This window comes from Lepidochelys kempii, chromosome 1, assembly GCF_965140265.1.
Source record: "Lepidochelys kempii isolate rLepKem1 chromosome 1, rLepKem1.hap2, whole genome shotgun sequence".
NCBI classification, from domain to species: domain Eukaryota; kingdom Metazoa; phylum Chordata; order Testudines; family Cheloniidae; genus Lepidochelys; species Lepidochelys kempii.
The window spans coordinates 56560480-56575886 of NC_133256.1; the positions used below are offsets into that span (position 1 = coordinate 56560480).

At 44.6% G+C, this 15407-nt stretch overlaps 1 protein-coding gene across 8 annotated transcripts in view; it reads left to right on the forward strand.

Annotated features, from left to right (window-relative positions):
- The window catches only part of CAB39L (calcium binding protein 39 like), a 105679-nt gene that overhangs the window by 41162 nt on the left and 49110 nt on the right, over window positions 1–15407 (forward strand). The gene's annotated exons all lie outside the window — the stretch shown is intronic.

The window sequence follows — 15407 nt, forward strand, 5'->3', positions numbered from 1 at the left end:
GTGTACTGGATTTTGTGGGAAGTTTCATATTTCAGTCTCTTCTGCTTTAGTGCCAAGTGAGGCAGTTGCTCTGGAGGTGAGTGAGACTTCAAGTATCCTTTAGTGTAGGGGGTTGTAACTGAGTTGGAAGCCAGGAGACCAGGAGTTCTAGTCTCCCCTCTTCTGACTGCTTTTTTATATTTCTGTGTGCTTCACAATTCTTATTATTGATCAAGGCATCACACGCCTAGGAGACAGTTAAGTATAATTCCCTTCATTTTACAAGTAAGTTCCCTAGCAGGTTGCACAAGAACACTTGGGGTAGAAATGGGAATCAAATTCAGGTCTTTGTATGGTAGACCCAAGTCTCTTCCACTTAGTCACACTGCCTTTTAGAATGGGTGTTCGAAATCTGTGTGCTTGGCTATCCTGTTGCCAACTATTGCTCTAAGAACTAGGCCACATTCTTCTCCCAAAGCCAGGAACAGAACTCATGAATCCTGATCTTAAACATTCTACTGCTGTCTAGCAAAGAGTTGTGTAACCTACTGGCAGAGTATGTATCACTTCCCTCCCACCAGGGATTGATTCACATACTCCTTCACGAGTACAGGGCTGTGCTAGTCTTCTGAAAATCCTGCGTTCAAACCTTGCTGGTGGCTTGTGGAGGTCCTTGTGGCTGCACATGATGGAATATGTTTTTCCAGTTTTCTTCTTGGAAAAAAAATTGGTTGATTTAACTCCCGCAGTTAAAGAGAATGCCCTTAAAAATAGGTTCTATAGTTAAAATAATTATACTCCATCAGTTCTTCCATGATGTGCAGCAAACTCTAGTGTTCCATATTTTGGTCACTGGCCACATTTCAATGGTTTGTGTCAAGCAATGGGTAGGTTTCAAGGTTGAGAAGCAGTAACTTAAAAAACCCCATATTTATATAGACCATACTGGAAATATTCCCGAGGTTCAGATTGAAACTGGCTATCAAATCCTCTTCTCCAGATTTTTGTGCACAGTTGAGAATGTCTAGTTTGCTGGATAGATCATGATTTCACAGACTGCATGGAAATCATAACATTAGCCCAGTACCGTGAAGCTGCGGTTGCTTGTGGGAGGTTAGCGAGCTGGTCCCATCCCAGAGAGGAGTGGGGAGGTGGCAGGCCAGTTCTATCCTGGGGAGGGAGTGTGACCACATGGTGCCGGCCATAGTGCTGGCTTGCTCCAGCCCATGCACTGCTGTTGCTTCCTGTCCAGCTGGTGAGGATTGGGGGTGGAGCTAACAATGCAATGATTTAGAGCCCGGGCCTGCTCCATGGTGGCTCCTGGCAGGCCTGGGGGGAGATAGAGATTAGGATTGGTATCTGTCCCCCACTCTAGTCAGTACAGTAGCCTGTGTCACTGCTGCTGATTAGAACACAAGCTGGTGCATGAGGGAGCCCTGTCCCAGGGGAGTATCGGGGTGTGAAGGGGCCCTGCCCCAGTGGAGGGATTGGGTGGGGGAATGGATCCTGGTCTCAGTTCCTTACCAGCTGGCACTGTGGTATCTCCTGCGGCCTGTTGGGGGGTAATGAGAGCCGATCCTCCCAACCTTTAGTATAATTATGTCTTCCTGCTAGTGATGCTGTCGGCTGGGACAGAGGTAAGCTGGAGTCAACTCGTTGAAGAGCTAGGAAAGTTGAAGTTTAGGCCTAGGAGTTCTCATGGGCAATGTTCCCTCTAATTTTTAACAGGCTGTGTGCGCAAAAAATTTCTTCTGTGCTGCTGCTGAAGCCAGAGTGCGCGTGGGGTTTAAGATCTGTGTGTGCATGCACACACGCACAGTTTAGAGGGAACAGTGCTCATGGGTGTTTCTCAAGGTCTGATATTTTGTCCTAATGATTTTGTATGTTTATAGAAAACATCAAAAAGGAAAATCCAGATGCACCTGAAGTAGTGGAGATCCATTTGCTTGTACTGTATCTACTATCAGCAGTATGAGGGTGATGATGGGTCCTTGTCGTCACTATCTGAGATTGCACATAAGGATCATTGTGAAATTAGCACAAGGCTGCTGAAGCCAGGAACTCCATTTACACCTTTTCACTGATTGTAATAAACACATCACTGATATTCCATGGCACGCTGCAAAAGCCGTCTGTACTTGGTTATGCTTCTGAATCAGAAAGGCTGCTTTGGTTGTGGGTGGGTTTTTTCCCCTACCACAGACAAGCAGGTGATGTTGCAGAGGAGGCGGCTTGGCTTCTGTGGGTGTGCAAAAGTGTATCTAGTGTATTTATGGAAAAAAATCAGTCTAATATGTTGTTCACTTGGACAGGTGTGTCGTTTTAACCTTTTACGTGTTGGTTCCTGAAATGTCTCCATATGAAATGAGAATACATTTACAAGAACAGAAAACTTCCCTTTAATTTAGTTCATAGGATCATGGTAGTTAATGATCAGAAGACCTGTTGGATCAGTGAGTTCATTTCCCTACAAGTGCAAGATACATTCTATATCAAGGGACTGTATCTAATATTAAGTATCAGAGGGGTAGCCATGTTAGTCTCTATCTACAAAAACAACGAGGAGTCCAGTGGCACCTTAAAGACTAACAGATTTATTTGGGCATAAGCTTTCATGGGTAAAAAAACCCACTTCACGATAATACTTCTAACATTAAACTGATCTTGGCCAAAAGGCCAAGATGATGTAAAAATAACCTGATTTTGGCCATGTCTATAGTGTGTTTTTTTTTTTTTTTTTTAAGCCAACATGCCCTGACAAAGTTATAAGCGTGGTCTACACTAGGAATTTACATCAGTATAGCTACATCTCTCAAGGGTGTGAAAAATCCACATACCTGAGAGACTATTCTACCAACCTAACCCCCGGTGTACACAGTGCTAGGTCAATGGAATAATTGTTCTCTTAACCTAGCTAGCACCTCTTAGGGAGGTGGATTATCTGCCCCACTAGGAGAAGCCCTCCCATTGGCATAGGTAGTGTATACACTGAAGTGGTGCAGCTGCGCTGTTGTAGCATTTTAAGCGGAGGCAATGTGTGTGTGGGGGGCATGTGGGACTAAGTGCCCCCCACAGATTTCTGTGAATGCCGAGCTGCCCTTGAAGGGCTTGCTCTGCTTGACCTGCCGGCATGAGAAGGAGGCTTTGTCTTTCTGCTTTGCCTCTCCCACGGCACTTCCTGCTCTCTCGGTCCCTATCCCCATCAGCCAGGCCTGGGTGGAGAGCAGAGGGGTCGGGCTGCTGCGGCCTCCCCAGCTGGGCTCAAAGAGCTGCTGAACTGCCCAGAGGCAGGGATGCGCAGAAGCCACCCTCAGGCAATGTGAGAAGTGGCTCTCTCCTGCTCCCTGCCAGGAACAGAGGCCAAGCCAGCTGGAAATTCTGGCGGGCACAATGTGGTGCCCCTGGGTGCAGGGTGTGTGTAGGGCGTCGCTGGGGAAGGCTCTGGGAGCAGGGAAGTAGGGGCACTGCCCACACCTCTCCCCCGTGCTGAGGTGTCCGTGAGGGCGCAGGGGAGATATTGGTGCTGTGTGTCTCCCCAGCCTGGCCGAGAGGCACGTGCTCCTCACTAGGAGCCAACGGGATTGGCTGCCTTGGCCCAGGGAGGTGGGGCCGGAAGGTTCCTCCCAGAGGCGATGCATGGGGCAGACATGTGGCCCCCCTTTACATTGTGTCATCCCCCTTCCTCCCTGTCAGCAGGCACGAGTCATCTCTGCTTTTAAGTGTAGACACGTCGGTAGTGCTCACCCATTGCCTGATTAGTGCCCCAACAATGTTAAAGCACACCTTTTTGTTGTCTGTACAGACAGGACCAAGCCATATTATCATGCCCTAGTGTGAGCAGAACACTCTGGTCTTGAGCATCATTTGTTAGAATTGATGTACCAGTTTGTCTCATGCCACAGGCATGACCAAACAATGTTTTATAACACAGTAGGGGCACCAATACATTTATGAAGCATGCTTAAACACAGTCAAATCTATAATATGGACAGGGCCTTTGTTTTTCAGCAACCAGGTCTGCAATTATAAATATGTTCCTGTGTGGGTCGGGGGCAAGGCTAGGACTGGATCCTGAGGCATTTCAGCAAAGAGCTTCTTCAAATAGCTGGTTGTCAGAAGCGAAGGAGACTATTTTTAAAACTCTGCCCCACCTCTCTTAGCAATACAAGGTCATAAGCATTCCAAGCCACTTCTAAGCAGAATAAAGGGATACTAGGAGGAGAACAGAAACATAGTGCATATTTCCCAACCATAGAGTTAATTCCCCCATCCCAAGACTGATAAATTCTTATTTATTATTTGTTAAATATAAACAGTGTGCTGCTTGTCCATGAACAAAACTCGGAAGAAGTCTCTTCTTCGTATTGCTTTGTGTCTAAATGGCCTTTTAATATTATTTGTATTGCAGTAGCACTTAAAGGCCTCAATCAAAGATTGTGGCCCAATTGTACTGCACTCTGCAAACACACAATAATAATAATAATTAATAATTTAATAAAAAATCCTTGTCTCAAAGAGTTTACAGTCTAGCTAAGATCAAGTATGATATCAATTTTGTGTCTAATGCATCCTCTGATGACTATATTTTGCATTTGCAGAGACATTATAATCTAAAAGGTCTTTCCTGTTTCTGTTATGATCCTATCAAGTAAATTACAATAATTTGATTTTTACTTGTGAGAGCGCCAAATCTGGGTATTTTTTTTTATAAGTTACACAAAGTATTAGTCTCAACTTGCACTGTTTAATTTGTCAAAATATGAAGACATGTTACTACCCAGAAAACAACTTTTTCCTAAGCAGAGGCGTCACAGTGTATGCATAATTTTCCTTAAATCAGAGGACTTATGCCACTTTATTCACAGGGGACATAATAGACCTGTGTACATGCTACAACCACAAAGGGATATCTTGCACTAGTCAGGTGATCTAGTCAGTTTGGTAGCTTGCTTCAAAAATTGCTGTAATTCTGCATTTGCAGCAAGGAATTTAGTACTCTATAATCAGCAGAAGTGAAGCTGCTATACATGCTGCTCATGAATTAGGAATTACACTTTGTGGACCAACAGGTGTTGTTTGTCATGTCAGAACAATGCAGAAAATAAACCCCTGAAGTTATGATAAAAATACCTTATTTAGTTTTCATTTGAGACTATACTATAGTAATTTAGTAATGTAATGTAGTTTATGTAATGTAATGTAGGCTAATGTAGTGCCAATCTTTAAAAAAGGGAAGAAGGAGGATCCTGGGAACTACTGGCCAGTCAGTCTCACCTCAGTCCCTGGAAAAATCATGGAGCAGGTCCTCAAGGAATCAATCCTGAAGCACTTACACGAGAGGAAAGTGATCAGGAACAGTCAGCATAGATTCACCAAGGGAAGGTCATGCCTGACTAATCTAATCGCCTTTTATGATGAGATTACTGGTTCTGTGGATGAAGGGAAAGCAGTGGATGTATTGTTTCTTGACTTTAGCAAAGCTTTTGACACTGTCTCCCACAGTATTCTTGTCAGCAAGTTAAAGAAGTATGGGCTGGATGAATGCACTATAAAGTGGGTAGAAAGTTGGCTAGATTGTCGGGCTCAATGGGTAGTGATCAATGGCTCCATGTCTAGTTGGCAGCCGGTATCAAGTGGAGTGCCCCAAGGGTCGGTCCTAGGGCTGGTTTTGTTCAATATCTTCATAAATGATCTGGAGGATGGTGTGGATTGCACTCTCAGCAAATTTGCGGATGATACTAAACTAGGAGGAGTGGTAGATACGCTGGAGGGCAGGGATAGGATACAGAGGGACCTAGACAAATTGGAGGATTGGGCCAAAAGAAATCTGATGAGGTTCAACAAGGATAAGTGCAGAGTCCTGCACTTAGGACGGAAGAACCCAATGCACCAGTACAGACTAGGGACCGAATGGCTAGGCAGCAGTTCTGCGGAAAAGGACCTAGGGGTTACAGTGGACGAGAAGCTGGATATGAGTCAACAGTGTGCCGTTGTTGCCAAGAAGGCCAATGGCATTTTGGGATGTATAAGTAGGGGCATAGCAAGCAGATCGAGGGACGTGATCGTTCCCTTCTATTCGACATTGATGAGGCCTCATCTGGAGTACTGTGTCCAGTTTTGGGCCCCACGCTACAAGAAGGATGTGGATAAATTGGAGAGAGTCCAGCGAAGGGCAACAAAAATGATTAGGGGTCTGGAACACGAGACTTATGAGGAGGGGCTGAGGGAACTGGGATTGTTTAGTCTGCAGAAGAGAAGAATGAGGGGGATTTGATAGCTGCTTTCAACTACCTGAGAGCTGGTTCCAAAGAAGATGGTTCTAGACTATTCTCAGTGGTAGAAAAGGACAGGACAAGGAGTAATGGTCTCAAGTTGCATTGGGGGAGGTTTAGGTTGGATATTAGGAAAAACTTTTTCACTAGGAGGGTGGTGAAACACTGGAATGCGTTACCTAGGGAGGTGGTGGAATCTCCTTCCTTAGAAGTTTTTAAGGTCAGGCTTGACAAAGTCCTGGCTGGGATGATTTAATTGGGGACTGGTCCTGCTTTGAGCAGGGGGTTGGACTAGATGACCTCCTGAGGTCCCTTCCAACCCTGATATTCTATGAATTTCTGGTGACTAAATTGTGTGCAGTAAAATTGCAGAGGAGGTAAAGAAGCTGATGTAAAGACTGTAAAAGGGAGGAGTTAAAATTAGGGTTGTTGATTAATTGCAGTTAACTCTTGATTGACTTAAAAAAAAATTAACTGATTAATCACACTGTTAATAGAATACCAGTTGAAATGTATTAAATATTTTTGGATGTTTTTCTACATTTTCAAATATATTGATTTCTATTACAACACAGAATACAAAGTGTACAGTACTCACTTTATATTATTAGTTTTATTACCAATATTTGCACTGTAAAAATGATTTAAAAATTTTATTTTTCAATTCACCTCATGCAAGTACTGTAGTGCAATCTCTTTATCGTGAAAATGTAACTTACAAATGTAGATTTTTTTGTTACATAACTGCACTCAAAAACAAAACAATGTAAAACTTTAGAGCCTACAAGTCCACTCAGTTCTACTACTTGTTCAGACAAACAAGTTTGTTTACATTTACGGGAGATACTGCTGACTGCTTCTTATTTGCAGTGTCACCTGAAAGTGAAAACAGGCGTTCGCATGTCATTTTTGTAGCCAGTGTTGCAAGGTATTTACATGCCAGATATGCTAAACATTCATATACCCCCTTCATGCTTCGGCCACCATTCCAGAGGACATGCTTTCATTCTGATGATGCTCGTTAAAAAAAAATGTTAATTAAATTTGTGAATGAACTCCTTGGGGGAGAATTGTATGTCTCCTGCTCTGTTTTACCTGGATTCTGCTATATATTTCATGTTATAGCAGTCTCAGATGATGACCCAGCACATGTTCGTTTTAAGAACACTTGATTTGACAAAATGCAAAGAAAGTACCAATGTGAGATTTCTAAGGATAGATATAGCACTCAACCCAGGGTTTAAGAATCTGAAGTGCCTTCCAAAATCTGAGAGGGACAAGCTGTGGAGAATGCTTTCAGATGTCTTAAAAGAGCAACACTCTGATGCAGAAACTACAGAACCCGAACCACCAAAAAAGAAAATCAGCCTTCTGATGGTGGCATCTGACTCAGATGATGAAAATGAATATGCATCGGTCCGCTCTGCTTTGGATCGTTATCGAGCAGATCCCATCATCAGCATGAATGCATGTCTTCTGGAATGGTGGTTGAAGCATGAAGAGACATATGACTCTTTAGTGCATCAGGAACATAAATATCTTGTGATGCCAGCTACAATAGTGCCATGTGAACACCTGTTCTCACTTTCAGGTGACATTGTAAACAAGACGTGGGCAGCATTATCTCCTGCAAATTGTAACCAAACTTGTTTGTCTGAGCGGTTGGCTGAAGTAGGACTGAGTGGACTTGTAGGTTCTAAAGTTTTACATTGTTTTATTTTTGAATGCAGTTATTTTTTGTACATAATTCTATATTTGTAAGTTAAACTTTCATTATAAAAAGATTGCACTACAGTACTTGTATTGGGTGAATTTCTTTTGTTTTTTACAGTGCAAATATGTATTTTATTACAAAAAGTGAGCACTGTACACTTTGTATTCTGTGTTGTAATTTAAATCAATATATTCAAAAATGTAAAAAACATTCAAATATATTTAAATATGTGGTATTCTATTATTAACAGTGCGATTAATCACGCCATTAATTTTTTTAATTGCTTGACAGCTCTAGTTAAAATCAACATAACTCAGCTCTGAATATACCCATGCATCAATATTGAGTTATACCTGATCTTCAATGGCAAAGGCTGCATCCTCTCAAGTTCATACTTGTGTTCAGCAATTTGAGATGAGTGTTTAGAGCATATGTGGGGGAAATGAACACAGCATTGAGAGGTGCTTTATCATGTCAAGAGTCTGAAATGTGACTAATAGTAGCGAATACATGCATTAAATTGATGGCTATCCTGGCTATCCTTTTTCGTATATTGTTAATGCCATCACTTGTAAATAATTTAGGCTGATTTTCTTAGGATTCTGTACCATTCACTTATTGCATCCTCTTGTAAATATAGTGGGACACATTCATTGATGGTGTAATTTCATTATCCCCAATGGAGTTAAACCAGAAATGAGTTTGGCCGAATAATACTGAAAATGGAAGAATTGTGTTTGAGGAAACTGTGTAGGTGACGGGGACAGTTTAGGTATGTGGACTTGTGATATGATCTTTTGTTTTGAGCTATTATTTTTTTACTGTAGTGGTGGTGATAAAGTTCTCACTTTCAGTTTTATTACTCCTTGGGGAATTCTGCGCCACTGCGTATGCGCAGAATTTAAGCCCTCCACAGATTTCTTTGCTTCCCCGCAGAAAAATGACTTTCTTAATGGGAAGCAAAGGGAAGCCACAAGAGCAATCATACAACCCTCCCCAGCAGTATGTTTTGGGTGCCCAGGGCAGCCAGCAGAGAGGCAAATCAGTGTGGGACGGGGGCGGGACTGGAGAAGACCCGGCTGGTGGCTCCTACCTTGCACTGGGCTCAGCTGCTAGTCCCGGCTGGGCTGGGAAGGATGGGAATTCCTCTTCCCCGGCACGGCATCTGGGGCTCTATCAGACCCACCCCCAGATTTCTCCCCCAGCTGCAGGAAGGTCTGCAGACTCCTCCGACCTGCGCTTCCTGCACATATCACTCCTCAGCTGCAGTGGGAGGGGTCACCTGTACAGGGAGCTGCTCCTCCATTTGTCCAACCCCTATGCATCCAGACTCCCCATACCCAGACCCTCCCGACGAGCCCCACTGCCCCTGCATCTGGACCACCCCAACAAGCCACCCGGATCCCCACCCTACTGAGCCCAACCAGCTGCACATGGATCCCCACCCCACTGAACTCCACTCTCCCAGCATCTGGACCCCCCCCACACACACACACACTGAGCCCCAACCACTTTCACCTGGACCCCCCTGCAGAGTCCCATTACCATTGCACCCAACACCCCGAAGAAGCCCCTGTGCATCTAGATCTTCCCCCCCGCACCCAGATTCCCGCCCCCCCAGCTGCCCGCACCCAGATTGTCCCACACAGAGCCGTCTTAACTCACACCTGGATTTCCCCCCACCCTCACTAAGCCCCTCCACACTTGGATCCTGCTTTGCTGAGCCTGTCCACACCTGGTGCACCTGGCATGGAGGGGCAGGGCCCTGAGGTGTTTCTGGGGCAGGCCCGGTCCTTGCGCTGTGTCAGGGTTGGGTGCAGCCTCACCGCTGAGTCCGTGTCGTGGGGGAGAGCTGCACAGCTCTGTACAGTCAGTGGCCTGTGCTCCCCATTGCCATGCTGGCATCGCCACATTTATTTGACAAATAAAATTTGCAGAATTTTAAAATATTGTGCGCAGAACTTTTAATTTTTTGGTGCAGAATTTGTAGTTTTAAGCACAGAATGCCCTCAGGAGTAAAGTTTTATACTACCATCTAGCACCATATATCTGGGCACATTGCACATAAAATCAACAGCAATAGCAAAATCCCTAGTGGACTTCCTGGGGTCTCTGGTTTTGCTTTGAAAATTAGGACCACAACCTTATATTGGCTTTGGAAGTTGACTAGGAGCCAGTGATCTGATTTGAACACAGGCCTGATGGGCAGCCTCAGGCATGGTGAAGTTGGGCAGCCACATTCTGTACCAACTAGAGCCTGTGCATAATCTTCAGATACAATGAGTAACAGTAATCCAGCCTGGGTGCTGACAAACTCAGGGATTACTGTGTCCAGGTTGTTGTCCAGGAGGAAAGGACAAAGTTTCCGAATAAGCTGGAAGTGAAAGAAAGCATTGTTGGAAACTGATTCTGTCTTGTTATCCAAGCTTAGTAAGGGGTCAAACAGGACCCAGAGGCTTTTCACAACTTTGACAAAGGGTGGCTGTGTGCCTTTAATGGAAGGTGGTGGAGACATCATCTTGGCCATCTTTTCAAAGCGTTTCCCCTTTCTGATCAGCACCACTTCAGTCTGATTTGGATTTAGTTTGAGCCCGCTGCTCTTTAACCAGGGCTAATTTCCTGTAAACATTCTGATGTGATGGTGCTGGTTGCATCTGTAGAGAATGAGATATATGTTTGAGTGTTAAAGGTGTTCTGTTGGCCGCACACCTTATGGCGTCTCACTGTCTCTCCTGGGTGTCTCATCTAGATATTTAAGAGAAGTAGGTATAGTGTGGATTCCTGTGGGACCTCACATGTGAGGCCTTTGAAGAGGAGGAGCAGTTACCCATCACCACTCACTGAGTTCTGCTGGAGAGAAACAAGTGAAACCACTGTAGTTCTGGGCCATGTACTCCTGTTATGTCCTGTAGGTGGAGTAGAGCTGGGCAAATAATTGTGGGGGGGGGCGAGGGGGGGTTGGTTTGGTAGCCAAAGCAAAAAAATAGTTAAAAAAATTAGTTTTGAACCAAAACTGATTGGTTTTATTTTTATTTTATTTTTATTTTTTGGTTTGGTTTGGGTTTTTTTCCCTTGCTGAAATGAAAAACCCAAACTTGTTTTCCCCGAGTTGAACAAAATGTTTTGAACATCTTTTTGAAATGACATTTAAACAAAATGGTTCATTTTGACTTTTTTTGAAAAATTTCCCCTTCATATTTTATTCAGCCAAAATTTACCAAATTTCGTAAATTAATTCTGGTCATTCTGAAATCGTATTTTTTAGCAAATTTGCTATTTGACTGAAAAATTTTGCCCAGCTTTAGTGAGCAAGGCCCAGGGCTGCCAAGGGCTGCTCTTGCCCCCACCCCAGCAGGTGGAGGGTCTGTGGCTCCCAGTCTCCTCTGGCTCTGGGGGCGGGGTCTTGGTCAGAAGGGGCGGGGCCTTGTTTTCCACTGTGGTAAAGGCTGCAGAGAAGTTTCCATGCTCACACTGCTGGATCTTACCTGTGTCTCTGGCCATAAAATGTTGGCACATTTAGTGCCATTAGAGCTGTTTTTGTGCTGTGCTGTAGTCTGAATCCTGATTGTGAAGCATCCCCAGTGTTGGCTGATGTCATTTTGAAGCTTGATGGCTATTTCTTTCTCAGTTATTTCCTCCAGGAACCGGAAGTTGAGATCTTCAGGGTCAAGTGTTGACTTTTTGAGGATTTGGCAACACAATTGCATTTTTCAAGGAGTTTGGTAGGTGTGCTTCTCTAAAGAACAAGGTGTTGATTATTTCCATTATTAGTGGCTATAGTTTTTTCTTTTGTTGGCTTTTACCAGCCAGGTGGGGCCTGGGTCCGTTTTACAGATTGTGACTCTAATTTTTTCATGGCTTCGGCATGTGTGTTGGGGCCAAATACATATATAATCTGGTCAGGAATGGAATTTTCTTTCCCATTTAGCTCCATACATATTCGGTTGATCTAATCAGTGAAATTTGCTGACATCTCTTCTCAAGGGCTGATTCTTGGGTCTGGTGTCTGGGTTATGCAGCCTGGGTTGATTGTCCAGTTCACGATGCGTAGGGCCCTTCCAAATTCATGACCATGAAGAATGTGTCATGGACTGTGAAATCTGATCTCCCCCATGAAATCTGGTCTTTGTGAAATCTGTATGGTATAAGGTAAAAATACACAAATGTCCCTGCCCCGTGGGCCCCCGCCCAGGGCAGGAGGGTTTGTGGCTCCCCACAGGTATCCGCGCAGCTCTTTCCCCGACCTGGCTCTGGCCAGGGGATGGGGCCTTGGAGCCGTAGCCCAGCCATGGTAAGAGCCGTACGGCCAGGCAGCTGAGGGAGCTATGGATCCTTCACCTGCCCAGGGGGCTGGGACACAAGCCAAGGGCTGCTCTTGCCACCCCCCCCCCCAGCAGGTGGAGGGTCTGTGGCTCCCAGCTGGCTCTGGGGGCAGGGCCTTGGTCAGAAGGGGCAGGGCCTCAGGCGGAAGGGGTGGGGAGGGGGAGGGACCCTGGCCCCCCTACTTTTGAGAGGGCTCTGCTGCCCCTGCATTCCATGCCACCCTTACTTCTGTGCTGCTGTCTTCAGAGCTGGACTCCTGGCTAGCAACCTCTGCTCTCCGGCCACCCAGTTCTGAGGGCAGAGCCGCAGCCAGCAGCAGAGCAGAAGTAAGGACAGCAATACCACAACCACCCTACAATAACCTTGCGACCCCTCCCTCCATCCTGTTTTTGGATCAGGACCCCTACAGTTACAACACTGAAATTTCAGTTTTAAATATCTGAAATCGTGAAATCTATTATTTTAAAAATCCTATGACCGTGAAATTGACCAAAATGGACTGTGAATTTGGTAGGGGCCCTAACAACGCGAAAGAGCTCTGCTGGCTGCGGGTCTGTGCATTGATTGTGCAGGAATAGATGTCTCCTTTCCTGCAGTGGTGCAGTTCTGACTGTTGTATGTGCTGCTGACAGATACATTCAGTGCATCACTGGCACTATACCTACCTACCTGTGCGCTTTATCTGCTATAGCTCATCTATGAATCATGGTGATCTTTTTGGTCACTGGTGGCAGTGGGTAGCTTAAGAATAAGGCATCAATGGTGGGCGTCTGTTTGGAAAACAAAACCACTTACAGATTCAATTCCCAATACCATCATCATATCCCAGCCAAAACTTAATAAGAGGAATATTTAACAGCATTTCTGTAACACACAATTCCAAGTACTTGTAACCAACCTACTAACTACATTTACTAACAACTTTCAGTTAATCTCTGAGGTGCCTTACTCTGTTGCTTTGATTTAGGGTCTCCCTTGAAATACCAGTACTGCGGTTATCAGGAGGCAATAACTTTATTTGTTCTCACAGTGTTATGTCCTGGGCCTCAGTTATCTTGACCTGTTGCAGTTGTTGCCTGTCTGAGACCTTCTCAGGCAAAATGGCAAACTCAGTGTCCTTCATCTCCCTCCCTTCTGGAAGTTGGAGAAGGTGTCATCAATTCATCCTTGGCATATGTCTGTCTGGGACGGCAATTTCATAATACCACAGGGCAACCTCATATGCCACCTCCGCTGCTTGCAACTATTTATTCCCAACATAGATGCATCTTGCATAAGTTTCATGAAGTGATGGCAGCTCTCAGGGCCACAAATCTTATTGCTTTTTTTTGTTTAGCTTTATCTGTCTTTTACTTCTGCAAATCTCCAGTGAATCTGACATCAGCTTCTCCCATTTTTGTTCTCAGTTTTCTGTTAAACAAAAGGCCTGCAGGGGACAAACCATGTTTCACTGGTGCTATTATGTAATTTAGCGGTGCTAAATACAGATCAGACTCTGACTCCGCAAACTTTTTCCTTGGGTCCTTTTATTTTAACACCATTTTCCATCAACCCATTGGACTGGAGATAATGGAGACAAGTGGTTAGAAGTCTAAACCCAAACTTCACTACAAACTGCTTAAATTTATACACACTAAACTGTGGCTCATTGTCTGGCATTACTATGTCAGATATACCATGTCTAGCAAAAGATTTGATATTCTGTGATGAAATGGGAATTCTGTCTGTACCATTTCTTAATTGTGGGTGACTTTATGAAATTGTATACATCATATATGAAATTACTATGTCATGGAAAGCTTATATGTATGTGGATCCCCCTGTGAGTTAGCCGGATTGTGTGATATCTCTGCTAGGCCAGAGACAATGGTCAATGATCAACGATTAAAAATAAAACACCTTTGGACAATGGGTTTGCTCTACTGGGAGAAGACACTTCCTCCTCTTGTCTGAAGGGGAGTGGGGAGAGTTTGGGAGTAATGGAAAATTACCACAAGGCAGAACAAAAGAAGCAGGTAACCCCACCAGAAGTCTATAGAGGGACTTATGGGGGAGGGAACTGTGTGCTGGGGGAGAGGGGAAGGAGCTATTTGGCACCAGATTAAGCTGAGGGAGGCTGGTGCAGTGGCAGAGTAGTCAAGGGGGCGGAGGACCCTGCCTGACAGAACACAGATGGTATCCCCAGGGAAGGGTGAGCTAGTGAGGGGCATTGTGTTTAAGATACTTTATTGCTTTGTGTGATCTGTTGATAGATTGAACAAAGTGTGTGCATATGGGTTGACTGCTTCGCAGCTACTCCATGTTTCTGAGAGAGTTAAACTGTAAACCAGAAACTTCACTCCTTTGGCGTGAAACTCTGGGACAGGTGTATGTTTGAGTACTAGAGAGCTTGGAGGGTCAGTGCTGCACCCAAAAGGGCTAGACTGTTGGACAGTGGGTTCCAGCATTTGGAGGTGCAGGGGTTGTGTCCCAGAAAGAAGGTCTGTGCCTTGAGAGTGTGCGCAGGGATGCTGAGATTGGAGCGGTGGCTGGATTCTGTTCAGGCTTCAGGAGCTTGGAACACCCCTAGGAATCCAGAGCATCGAGGCTTGGATTCCCCTCAGAGCGGTCCTAGTGGGTGGCGAGGAAGGGGCGCATGCTAGGATCTGTGATACATGCACAATCTCTTGTTTAATGGTAGTATCTACTAGTAAAGCTATCTTGGGGTAGTGACAATAATAGTGTATAACGAGCCCAGACTTTTTTCAATATAAATATAAACAAATGTATGCTTACTTTGCTCCAGGGGGATAATTTGCCTGTACCAACAAGGTAGGCTCTTTTGCTTGATGTGACCTGTATTTTTGGCATATGTGACAAGTCCTGCCGGCTTCCTCAATGTTGCCACTTATTTGAGGCTAGTATAAAACATTTCTAGCCCTTCTCTTAGGTTTTTCAAACCCTACATTAACTTCATGTATCCTTTTTAACATATTTTTGTGTAACACCTTAGGGATCACCATCCTCCTTTCTTTAAACAAAATCTCATCTAAGACTGAGGTGAACCAGTTCCCGAGGTACCCACAATGACAGGAAAATGATTTGAGATATACCCAGATAATCCGGGTCAGTAACTTGCA